We start from the raw sequence: 13,712 nt of genomic DNA, 5'->3' as shown, positions 1-13,712 counted from the left end.
CTCCAAAACAACAACACTACCCATCCTAGATGACATTAGGGCCTCCTTAAAGGTAAGTGGCATTGGCTTTGTGTTTGTTGTTATTGTTGTTATTGCTCCCCCTAATGGTCTGGTTTCTTGCCTTTCAGTCCCAAGAGGGCCACCAGAGGTCGCCACATCCCCTTTCCCAGGTAAGTTTTTATTCCCATGGGTAGGGGTATTTTTCTGGCGTACCCTACTAAGGCTGGTCCTCTGTTTTTTAGGGATAGGTGTTCCCTGGATGAAGGGGGTCTGTCCTTCCCTCCCCAGGGAGTCAGGCAACGGCGGGAAATCCACACTGTCAGAATCCAGTGGGTTTGGAATAACTGGTATTTCCATTGGAGTTATCAGCATAGTACGCAGAGTATCCACAGATGTACTAGTGAATCTTCTTTTGTATTTCAGCTTGCTCCAACCCACCGCTACCTGAAGGGCCCTTTCATCCAGTATCGGCAAGTCTCCCAGAATCGAACCCATGACCTCATCGTAGTGGACCCGTAATGTCTCCAAAATGTCTCCTAGCCATTTTTGAGTGTTGTTTTTTACTCTATTGGTGGTATTAAGAGATGGCGAAGATGGTTTGATGAACGATGCTAATTTGTGTACCTGTCTCTCCATCCCCTTAGGGCAGATTCCTGTTAAAAGAGAATGACTCAGGATCTCGGAGTGGTGTAATGCTTGGAGAAGTTTAAAATATTTCTTGGTGAGTGGGATGTTGAGAGGATTCAGTGTGTAATTCCCTCTCTTTGTTGTGTTTCCCCCCAGGACGTTTCCCCCTTCCGTGAGGACGGCGGTCTGCTCCTGGCTCACCTCCATACCCTACTGGTGGTTGGAAACTGCTAAAAGAATGACTCAAACTTGAGCTAAACAGTCCACAATCAACTCTAGTGTCTTAAAGGTCTATAAGTGCACAGACACCAAGAATTAAAAAAGAAGACTGTCTCATGTGGTCATTTCCTGTTAGTCCTCCTTATTACTGCACATTTAAGATTTTGCTTTAAAAAAAGCATTTTTTGGAGAACCTCTCCGTACAAAGAAGAGGGCTTTCTCCCTTGCACAAATAGGGATCACTTTTTGGGCTAACCTAGATACAATTCCCCTATAGTTGGTCAGTCACTGTAGCACTGCACACTGTGATTTCTTGCAACCAAAACCAAGGGCACTAGGCCAAAAAGGAGTCTGTGTAAGCACACTGCACTCTACACACACACACAAAGATCACACCAGTTTCTGGCCAATCTTTTAGGGATTTAACCCTGCCAACCCAACTGTTTCCCCAGTGCAAGAAGTGCAAGAAATCTTTCTTTTTTTTAAAAAAGAAGGAAAAGAGGACTAAAAAAGATTCCAGGCCAAACTAACTTGACCCTGAATAAGACCACAAGATGAATTTTTGCCCCCCAAGAAAAAGGTAAGAGGTTTAAAAGAGTAAAAGAATAAAATTGAGAGGCTTCTGATATTTCGCCTCATCGAGGCTTCGTCAGAGAAGAATGAGTTGCTGGAGGAAAACAGGAAGTTAAAAGGAGCTTGGGAAGGGAGGGTTTGTCCACTTCCTGTGGATTGTGATAGGCCAAGGGGGCCCAACCCCTCCCTCTCTCAATTGGGACTCAATTATTCAATTAAGGTTCAATTGATTGCCCCACCCCTGTAGTGGCCCAAATTCATCACCTCATGGTTGTTTGGCCACTGCTCTTTTCTCCCATCTACACTCCAGCAAACTCATAAAAAAATATAGGAATTAAATATTTAGTCCCCACCGTCCTCACTAGGGCCAGTCTCTGGCTGGGTTAGGTTAGGTGACAGATCTCAACCCCCTGCAGGGTTGGAGTTGCACTGGCGCTAGCCCCCCGTGTTGGACTGTGGAGGTCTATTGTTCCTGTGAGAATGTGAAAAAAAGAAGAAGGAGATTTGAAGGTCTGTAAGGTAAGTGTTTGCAAAATATTGAAACATACAGTTTGTCCTCTATGAGGGTGCAAGAAACTGATGTTTCACCCCTTTTCTCTCTCCCCAGGTGGATCCCTCGACATTGAATGCAGCAAGAAAGGTAAGTGCAACTGCATTTTTTGGAGTTGGGATCCCCCACATGGCGGGGCAACAAGCACCCAACAAAAATGTAATAAATCATAATTCATAATATCATTATTACAACAAAAAACATATATACATATTAATATATATGAAAACCCGCCATGTGGAAGATCCCAACTACCTGTGGTGTCTACAGGTACCCCCAAGGAAGACCAAGGTAAGTTTTTTTCAACACTTTCTGATGTTTATTTAGGGCCTTTTTGGATTTTTAATATTTTTCATTTAGCCCTAGCGGGTCAATTGTTTTTAAAAGATGTATCCAGGTCCTTTCAGCCTTCTGCCTTTGAGTTTTTGTCCACTCTTTATGGCTCTCCAGACCCTCAATCCCCATGTTGTTAACCCCATGCATTACAAAGTGCCGGTAAAGGACTGTATCCTCGTTTCCTCTCCTGACCTGATACCTGTGCTGTTTAAAACGGATCTCCATGGAGTATCTGGTTTCTCCTATGTACAGTTTCTGGCAACTGGAGCATCTGATAGCATAGACCACGTTGTAAGTTTTAAAATCAATGCTATTCCCTATAGGTACCCCCCTCCCAGAATATCTATTCCCAATATAGACATCCTGTTGGAAGTGTTGTTGTTCCGTTAGGGATACCTTAGTTTTTTTATTCAGGCTCGAGTGTACCAGTTTATCTTTAAGATTTTTGTTTCTCCTGTATGCAGAGATCAATTTAAAACCACCCAGGTCCTCCAGGGTCTCCTGGGCCTGTCCAAAGTTGAGCCTCAGCTGGCCACCCAAACGTCCAAGAGGATGAGAGAACGTCGTGACCACAGGTATAATTTTCTTCTCATCATTTTGCACTACATATCTCCCATTTGTTTGGAACACCCGCCTCACTTCACTCCTTATCCCCCTCAGGAACCTCCGAGAATATCCCCGAGGCCTCAGGGCTTTAAAGAGGACCGATGTCGCCTCCTCCACATCACTAAGGTGAGTACAAATGCGATGGAATCTGATCAATTGTGATTTGACCAGACCCTTATATGTATGCTTAGGATGGTAACTGTTTTTGTGGAGCAACGCATGCCTATCTGTTTCCTTAAAGAAAACTTTAGTGGCTAATGTTTTTATTGTTGCTCCCAAACAAGATGAAAAGAATACCTGTGTGTCTAGAAACTCCAATGTTTCCCTCTGGATGTTGTGTGTTATTTTGATGGCCGGATGATGTGTGTTTAAGACTTCCAAGAATGCTTTAAAACTCTCCATGTCTCCCTCCCAGATACCAAAGATGTCATCAAGGTACCTCAAATACAGCGACGGCAGATGGCGGCATTTCACAAATGCTGATTCTTCCCACCCACACATATACAAGTTGGCATAGGCTGGGGCAAATTTTTTGCCCATCGCTGTACCATGGATCTGGAGGTAGTGTTTGTTGTTAAACTCAAAGTCATTCCGGTCAAGGCTCATCTTTAACAGTTCTAAAATATACGCATCAGGTCTTCCTGGAACAGGAAATTTATTAAAAGCAGCTCTTATTGACTGTAGGCCCAAGGTCGTATCTATGTTGGTGTATAGAGAGTTGATGTCAATAGAAAACAAAAACGCATCAGCTGAGACTGAAATTAACCCAACTTTCTCCACAAAATCATACGTATCCTTTATGTAGGAAGCATGTTTGTGTGAAAGAGGGTTAATGTGCAGGTCCAGATACTCAGCGATGTTAGACGACTCTGAGCCACAGTCACTCACTATTGGTCGACCACAGGGAACCCGGCCCGGGACAGTCCATTGGTCCAGGGCCTTGTGTATCTTAGGAAGCAGGTAGAAGACTCTTGGCCTGGGAACATCCGGCCCCAACAGGTAAGTCATCTGTTTTGATGTTATTATGTCATCCCGGAACATATCACACAAGATGGATCGGATCATGATTTGTGTCTCGGGCTGCATTGAATGTAATAAAGGTGTGTAATGATCTCTGTTGGCCAATTGCCTCTCTGCTTCCAATAGATACTGTGTTCTGTCCATAATCACAATTTGTGATCCCTTATCTGCTGGTTTGATTACTAGAGCCGGGTCGTCCGCCAGAGTCTTAATGGCTTGGAGTTCCTCTATGCTCAAATTGTAAGTATGTTCCGGCATCGGTCTAAAAGCCCTTAAGGCTTCCAGATCTTTTTCAATAAGGGTCTCAATTGTGTTTGACACTCTCCTTGGTACCCAACTAGACGGGTCCGTGAAGGGTGTATGGACATATTCATTTTCATAATTAAAATGATCTAAAAGCTTCAATCTCCTGTGATACACATGGAGATCTCGGCGTAATTCCCTGCGGTCTGGCTGCCTCGGAGTAGGAATAAAGGTAAGTCCCAATTCCAACACTTTTTTCTCGACCTCATTCAGTCTATAAGACCTCGAGAGGTTCATAATGTTGGATGTCGGAGCTGTATCATCACACTCGTCTCCGTCTAGTTTAAAAATTCAAGCCAAAGTTTAAAAATTCTATCCGCAGTTTCCGGAGTCCAATGGACCGGGTCCCTTGGCATCACACAGAAGTGGCGCGTCTCCAAGACAGGTAGGTGTTCACAATGTTTAACAATATCCTCATTGAATCTCCTTAGTAGGCTCTTTTGTTTTTCATTCAGCCTATCTGAGAAGTGGATCTGTGCTACATAAATAGTGGCATGTGGAAATGCTGTGTCACATACTGCTAGGAGTCGTCGCATCTGTTTTAGTAACGTATCAGGTACGTTCTCCTTTAAACAGTTCACCAGGCCCACAGAAAGGATCACCTTTTCTACTTCTGTTTGGGGTGTTAGCTTTGCTATTACTCCCCTTAGGTGATCACAAGAGGCTCCTGGGAAACTGTCCACCTGAATGTTGTTATCCTCAAAGGTGGGTATTCTTGCGAGATTAGAGTCTCCTATAAACAGTATTGGTTTCGTGACTTCCAGATTCCAAATGTAAATCTTTCTTACAACACTTTGATGTTTTACAGGTTCCCTACGAGAGGCGGTGCCCAGTGGCAGCTGGCGGCGAGGACTAAGGTAAGTGGGGCTGGGGGGGTGTGGGGAGGGGCGGGAACGGGGAACGGGACGGTTGAGGTTAGGATCAGGTAACAGGGGAGAGGTCAGACCCCCATTAATCCCCAAACAATTGGGGTTAGGCACCGAGGGCAGAATGGGGGTAAAATCCCCATCTGTCCCTAGTGGAGGAGAGGCCCAGGAAAGGGAGGGGTTGGGGTTGGGTAAGGGGTTGGGGTTAGGTAAGGGGTTGGGGTTAGGTAAGGGGGAAACAGGGAAAAGGCCCCCATTAACCACCATCATAGTCTCTCGCTGTTGTCCCATTGCGCCCTCTGGAGGACCACTTAGGACTCCAACGCCAGGAGATGAGTTAAGACTCTCACTAATGTGGACTGCCACATTACTGAGTCGGGGGAGATCTTGGTTTGTTGCCCCCTTTCCCCTACCCACCTCACCTGCGGAACGCTCCATCGCAGAGTGAGTATCCCCTCCTAGAGGACCCCGTGCAGCCTCTATTTCTGAGGGGGTGTCCTCCATTTGGGGATTAAAGGGTATGGGAGTCGGGGGTGGCAACTCCAAAACAACAACACTACCCATCCTAGATGACATTAGGGCCTCCTTAAAGGTAAGTGGCATTGGCTTTGTGTTTGTTGTTATTGTTGTTATTGCTCCCCCTAATGGTCTGGTTTCTTGCCTTTCAGTCCCAAGAGGGCCACCAGAGGTCGCCACATCCCCTTTCCCAGGTAAGTTTTTATTCCCATGGGTAGGGGTATTTTTCTGGCGTACCCTACTAAGGCTGGTCCTCTGTTTTTTAGGGATAGGTGTTCCCTGGATGAAGGGGGTCTGTCCTTCCCTCCCCAGGGAGTCAGGCAACGGCGGGAAATCCACACTGTCAGAATCCAGTGGGTTTGGAATAACTGGTATTTCCATTGGAGTTATCAGCATAGTACGCAGAGTATCCACAGATGTACTAGTGAATCTTCTTTTGTATTTCAGCTTGCTCCAACCCACCGCTACCTGAAGGGCCCTTTCATCCAGTATCGGCAAGTCTCCCAGAATCGAACCCATGACCTCATCGTAGTGGACCCGTAATGTCTCCAAAATGTCTCCTAGCCATTTTTGAGTGTTGTTTTTTACTCTATTGGTGGTATTAAGAGATGGCGAAGATGGTTTGATGAACGATGCTAATTTGTGTACCTGTCTCTCCATCCCCTTAGGGCAGATTCCTGTTAAAAGAGAATGACTCAGGATCTCGGAGTGGTGTAATGCTTGGAGAAGTTTAAAATATTTCTTGGTGAGTGGGATGTTGAGAGGATTCAGTGTGTAATTCCCTCTCTTTGTTGTGTTTCCCCCCAGGACGTTTCCCCCTTCCGTGAGGACGGCGGTCTGCTCCTGGCTCACCTCCATACCCTACTGGTGGTTGGAAACTGCTAAAAGAATGACTCAAACTTGAGCTAAACAGTCCACAATCAACTCTAGTGTCTTAAAGGTCTATAAGTGCACAGACACCAAGAATTAAAAAAGAAGACTGTCTCATGTGGTCATTTCCTGTTAGTCCTCCTTATTACTGCACATTTAAGATTTTGCTTTAAAAAAAGCATTTTTTGGAGAACCTCTCCGTACAAAGAAGAGGGCTTTCTCCCTTGCACAAATAGGGATCACTTTTTGGGCTAACCTAGATACAATTCCCCTATAGTTGGTCAGTCACTGTAGCACTGCACACTGTGATTTCTTGCAACCAAAACCAAGGGCACTAGGCCAAAAAGGAGTCTGTGTAAGCACACTGCACTCTACACACACACACAAAGATCACACCAGTTTCTGGCCAATCTTTTAGGGATTTAACCCTGCCAACCCAACTGTTTCCCCAGTGCAAGAAGTGCAAGAAATTTTTCTTTTTTTTAAAAAAGAAGGAAAAGAGGACTAAAAAAGATTCCAGGCCAAACTAACTTGACCCTGAATAAGACCACAAGATGAATTTTTGCCCCCCAAGAAAAAGGTAAGAGGTTTAAAAGAGTAAAAGAATAAAATTGAGAGGCTTCTGATATTTCGCCTCATCGAGGCTTCGTCAGAGAAGAATGAGTTGCTGGAGGAAAACAGGAAGTTAAAAGGAGCTTGGGAAGGGAGGGTTTGTCCACTTCCTGTGGATTGTGATAGGCCAAGGGGGCCCAACCCCTCCCTCTCTCAATTGGGACTCAATTATTCAATTAAGGTTCAATTGATTGCCCCACCCCTGTAGTGGCCCAAATTCATCACCTCATGGTTGTTTGGCCACTGCTCTTTTCTCCCATCTACACTCCAGCAAACTCATAAAAAAATATAGGAATTAAATATTTAGTCCCCACCGTCCTCACTAGGGCCAGTCTCTGGCTGGGTTAGGTTAGGTGACAGATCTCAACCCCCTGCAGGGTTGGAGTTGCACTGGCGCTAGCCCCCCGTGTTGGACTGTGGAGGTCTATTGTTCCTGTGAGAATGTGAAAAAAAGAAGAAGGAGATTTGAAGGTCTGTAAGGTAAGTGTTTGCAAAATATTGAAACATACAGTTTGTCCTCTATGAGGGTGCAAGAAACTGATGTTTCACCCCTTTTCTCTCTCCCCAGGTGGATCCCTCGACATTGAATGCAGCAAGAAAGGTAAGTGCAACTGCATTTTTTGGAGTTGGGATCCCCCACATGGCGGGGCAACAAGCACCCAACAAAAATGTAATAAATCATAATTCATAATATCATTATTACAACAAAAAACATATATACATATTAATATATATGAAAACCCGCCATGTGGAAGATCCCAACTACCTGTGGTGTCTACAGGTACCCCCAAGGAAGACCAAGGTAAGTTTTTTTCAACACTTTCTGATGTTTATTTAGGGCCTTTTTGGATTTTTAATATTTTTCATTTAGCCCTAGCGGGTCAATTGTTTTTAAAAGATGTATCCAGGTCCTTTCAGCCTTCTGCCTTTGAGTTTTTGTCCACTCTTTATGGCTCTCCAGACCCTCAATCCCCATGTTGTTAACCCCATGCATTACAAAGTGCCGGTAAAGGACTGTATCCTCGTTTCCTCTCCTGACCTGATACCTGTGCTGTTTAAAACGGATCTCCATGGAGTATCTGGTTTCTCCTATGTACAGTTTCTGGCAACTGGAGCATCTGATAGCATAGACCACGTTGTAAGTTTTAAAATCAATGCTATTCCCTATAGGTACCCCCCTCCCAGAATATCTATTCCCAATATAGACATCCTGTTGGAAGTGTTGTTGTTCCGTTAGGGATACCTTAGTTTTTTTATTCAGGCTCGAGTGTACCAGTTTATCTTTAAGATTTTTGTTTCTCCTGTATGCAGAGATCAATTTAAAACCACCCAGGTCCTCCAGGGTCTCCTGGGCCTGTCCAAAGTTGAGCCTCAGCTGGCCACCCAAACGTCCAAGAGGATGAGAGAACGTCGTGACCACAGGTATAATTTTCTTCTCATCATTTTGCACTACATATCTCCCATTTGTTTGGAACACCCGCCTCACTTCACTCCTTATCCCCCTCAGGAACCTCCGAGAATATCCCCGAGGCCTCAGGGCTTTAAAGAGGACCGATGTCGCCTCCTCCACATCACTAAGGTGAGTACAAATGCGATGGAATCTGATCAATTGTGATTTGACCAGACCCTTATATGTATGCTTAGGATGGTAACTGTTTTTGTGGAGCAACGCATGCCTATCTGTTTCCTTAAAGAAAACTTTAGTGGCTAATGTTTTTATTGTTGCTCCCAAACAAGATGAAAAGAATACCTGTGTGTCTAGAAACTCCAATGTTTCCCTCTGGATGTTGTGTGTTATTTTGATGGCCGGATGATGTGTGTTTAAGACTTCCAAGAATGCTTTAAAACTCTCCATGTCTCCCTCCCAGATACCAAAGATGTCATCAAGGTACCTCAAATACAGCGACGGCAGATGGCGGCATTTCACAAATGCTGATTCTTCCCACCCACACATATACAAGTTGGCATAGGCTGGGGCAAATTTTTTGCCCATCGCTGTACCATGGATCTGGAGGTAGTGTTTGTTGTTAAACTCAAAGTCATTCCGGTCAAGGCTCATCTTTAACAGTTCTAAAATATACGCATCAGGTCTTCCTGGAACAGGAAATTTATTAAAAGCAGCTCTTATTGACTGTAGGCCCAAGGTCGTATCTATGTTGGTGTATAGAGAGTTGATGTCAATAGAAAACAAAAACGCATCAGCTGAGACTGAAATTAACCCAACTTTCTCCACAAAATCATACGTATCCTTTATGTAGGAAGCATGTTTGTGTGAAAGAGGGTTAATGTGCAGGTCCAGATACTCAGCGATGTTAGACGACTCTGAGCCACAGTCACTCACTATTGGTCGACCACAGGGAACCCGGCCCGGGACAGTCCATTGGTCCAGGGCCTTGTGTATCTTAGGAAGCAGGTAGAAGACTCTTGGCCTGGGAACATCCGGCCCCAACAGGTAAGTCATCTGTTTTGATGTTATTATGTCATCCCGGAACATATCACACAAGATGGATCGGATCATGATTTGTGTCTCGGGCTGCATTGAATGTAATAAAGGTGTGTAATGATCTCTGTTGGCCAATTGCCTCTCTGCTTCCAATAGATACTGTGTTCTGTCCATAATCACAATTTGTGATCCCTTATCTGCTGGTTTGATTACTAGAGCCGGGTCGTCCGCCAGAGTCTTAATGGCTTGGAGTTCCTCTATGCTCAAATTGTAAGTATGTTCCGGCATCGGTCTAAAAGCCCTTAAGGCTTCCAGATCTTTTTCAATAAGGGTCTCAATTGTGTTTGACACTCTCCTTGGTACCCAACTAGACGGGTCCGTGAAGGGTGTATGGACATATTCATTTTCATAATTAAAATGATCTAAAAGCTTCAATCTCCTGTGATACACATGGAGATCTCGGCGTAATTCCCTGCGGTCTGGCTGCCTCGGAGTAGGAATAAAGGTAAGTCCCAATTCCAACACTTTTTTCTCGACCTCATTCAGTCTATAAGACCTCGAGAGGTTCATAATGTTGGATGTCGGAGCTGTATCATCACACTCGTCTCCGTCTAGTTTAAAAATTCAAGCCAAAGTTTAAAAATTCTATCCGCAGTTTCCGGAGTCCAATGGACCGGGTCCCTTGGCATCACACAGAAGTGGCGCGTCTCCAAGACAGGTAGGTGTTCACAATGTTTAACAATATCCTCATTGAATCTCCTTAGTAGGCTCTTTTGTTTTTCATTCAGCCTATCTGAGAAGTGGATCTGTGCTACATAAATAGTGGCATGTGGAAATGCTGTGTCACATACTGCTAGGAGTCGTCGCATCTGTTTTAGTAACGTATCAGGTACGTTCTCCTTTAAACAGTTCACCAGGCCCACAGAAAGGATCACCTTTTCTACTTCTGTTTGGGGTGTTAGCTTTGCTATTACTCCCCTTAGGTGATCACAAGAGGCTCCTGGGAAACTGTCCACCTGAATGTTGTTATCCTCAAAGGTGGGTATTCTTGCGAGATTAGAGTCTCCTATAAACAGTATTGGTTTCGTGACTTCCAGATTCCAAATGTAAATCTTTCTTACAACACTTTGATGTTTTACAGGTTCCCTACGAGAGGCGGTGCCCAGTGGCAGCTGGCGGCGAGGACTAAGGTAAGTGGGGCTGGGGGGGTGTGGGGAGGGGCGGGAACGGGGAACGGGACGGTTGAGGTTAGGATCAGGTAACAGGGGAGAGGTCAGACCCCCATTAATCCCCAAACAATTGGGGTTAGGCACCGAGGGCAGAATGGGGGTAAAATCCCCATCTGTCCCTAGTGGAGGAGAGGCCCAGGAAAGGGAGGGGTTGGGGTTGGGTAAGGGGTTGGGGTTAGGTAAGGGGTTGGGGTTAGGTAAGGGGGAAACAGGGAAAAGGCCCCCATTAACCACCATCATAGTCTCTCGCTGTTGTCCCATTGCGCCCTCTGGAGGACCACTTAGGACTCCAACGCCAGGAGATGAGTTAAGACTCTCACTAATGTGGACTGCCACATTACTGAGTCGGGGGAGATCTTGGTTTGTTGCCCCCTTTCCCCTACCCACCTCACCTGCGGAACGCTCCATCGCAGAGTGAGTATCCCCTCCTAGAGGACCCCGTGCAGCCTCTATTTCTGAGGGGGTGTCCTCCATTTGGGGATTAAAGGGTATGGGAGTCGGGGGTGGCAACTCCAAAACAACAACACTACCCATCCTAGATGACATTAGGGCCTCCTTAAAGGTAAGTGGCATTGGCTTTGTGTTTGTTGTTATTGTTGTTATTGCTCCCCCTAATGGTCTGGTTTCTTGCCTTTCAGTCCCAAGAGGGCCACCAGAGGTCGCCACATCCCCTTTCCCAGGTAAGTTTTTATTCCCATGGGTAGGGGTATTTTTCTGGCGTACCCTACTAAGGCTGGTCCTCTGTTTTTTAGGGATAGGTGTTCCCTGGATGAAGGGGGTCTGTCCTTCCCTCCCCAGGGAGTCAGGCAACGGCGGGAAATCCACACTGTCAGAATCCAGTGGGTTTGGAATAACTGGTATTTCCATTGGAGTTATCAGCATAGTACGCAGAGTATCCACAGATGTACTAGTGAATCTTCTTTTGTATTTCAGCTTGCTCCAACCCACCGCTACCTGAAGGGCCCTTTCATCCAGTATCGGCAAGTCTCCCAGAATCGAACCCATGACCTCATCGTAGTGGACCCGTAATGTCTCCAAAATGTCTCCTAGCCATTTTTGAGTGTTGTTTTTTACTCTATTGGTGGTATTAAGAGATGGCGAAGATGGTTTGATGAACGATGCTAATTTGTGTACCTGTCTCTCCATCCCCTTAGGGCAGATTCCTGTTAAAAGAGAATGACTCAGGATCTCGGAGTGGTGTAATGCTTGGAGAAGTTTAAAATATTTCTTGGTGAGTGGGATGTTGAGAGGATTCAGTGTGTAATTCCCTCTCTTTGTTGTGTTTCCCCCCAGGACGTTTCCCCCTTCCGTGAGGACGGCGGTCTGCTCCTGGCTCACCTCCATACCCTACTGGTGGTTGGAAACTGCTAAAAGAATGACTCAAACTTGAGCTAAACAGTCCACAATCAACTCTAGTGTCTTAAAGGTCTATAAGTGCACAGACACCAAGAATTAAAAAAGAAGACTGTCTCATGTGGTCATTTCCTGTTAGTCCTCCTTATTACTGCACATTTAAGATTTTGCTTTAAAAAAAGCATTTTTTGGAGAACCTCTCCGTACAAAGAAGAGGGCTTTCTCCCTTGCACAAATAGGGATCACTTTTTGGGCTAACCTAGATACAATTCCCCTATAGTTGGTCAGTCACTGTAGCACTGCACACTGTGATTTCTTGCAACCAAAACCAAGGGCACTAGGCCAAAAAGGAGTCTGTGTAAGCACACTGCACTCTACACACACACACAAAGATCACACCAGTTTCTGGCCAATCTTTTAGGGATTTAACCCTGCCAACCCAACTGTTTCCCCAGTGCAAGAAGTGCAAGAAATTTTTCTTTTTTTTAAAAAAGAAGGAAAAGAGGACTAAAAAAGATTCCAGGCCAAACTAACTTGACCCTGAATAAGACCACAAGATGAATTTTTGCCCCCCAAGAAAAAGGTAAGAGGTTTAAAAGAGTAAAAGAATAAAATTGAGAGGCTTCTGATATTTCGCCTCATCGAGGCTTCGTCAGAGAAGAATGAGTTGCTGGAGGAAAACAGGAAGTTAAAAGGAGCTTGGGAAGGGAGGGTTTGTCCACTTCCTGTGGATTGTGATAGGCCAAGGGGGCCCAACCCCTCCCTCTCTCAATTGGGACTCAATTATTCAATTAAGGTTCAATTGATTGCCCCACCCCTGTAGTGGCCCAAATTCATCACCTCATGGTTGTTTGGCCACTGCTCTTTTCTCCCATCTACACTCCAGCAAACTCATAAAAAAATATAGGAATTAAATATTTAGTCCCCACCGTCCTCACTAGGGCCAGTCTCTGGCTGGGTTAGGTTAGGTGACAGATCTCAACCCCCTGCAGGGTTGGAGTTGCACTGGCGCTAGCCCCCCGTGTTGGACTGTGGAGGTCTATTGTTCCTGTGAGAATGTGAAAAAAAGAAGAAGGAGATTTGAAGGTCTGTAAGGTAAGTGTTTGCAAAATATTGAAACATACAGTTTGTCCTCTATGAGGGTGCAAGAAACTGATGTTTCACCCCTTTTCTCTCTCCCCAGGTGGATCCCTCGACATTGAATGCAGCAAGAAAGGTAAGTGCAACTGCATTTTTTGGAGTTGGGATCCCCCACATGGCGGGGCAACAAGCACCCAACAAAAATGTAATAAATCATAATTCATAATATCATTATTACAACAAAAAACATATATACATATTAATATATATGAAAACCCGCCATGTGGAAGATCCCAACTACCTGTGGTGTCTACAGGTACCCCCAAGGAAGACCAAGGTAAGTTTTTTTCAACACTTTCTGATGTTTATTTAGGGCCTTTTTGGATTTTTAATATTTTTCATTTAGCCCTAGCGGGTCAATTGTTTTTAAAAGATGTATCCAGGTCCTTTCAGCCTTCTGCCTTTGAGTTTTTGTCCACTCTTTATGGCTCTCCAGACCCTCAATCCCC

This window comes from Osmerus mordax, chromosome 5 (assembly GCF_038355195.1).
Source record: "Osmerus mordax isolate fOsmMor3 chromosome 5, fOsmMor3.pri, whole genome shotgun sequence".
Lineage (NCBI taxonomy): Eukaryota > Metazoa > Chordata > Actinopteri > Osmeriformes > Osmeridae > Osmerus > Osmerus mordax.
The sequence above is the reverse complement of the archived record's forward strand: the minus strand, read 5'-3'. Positions refer to the sequence as shown.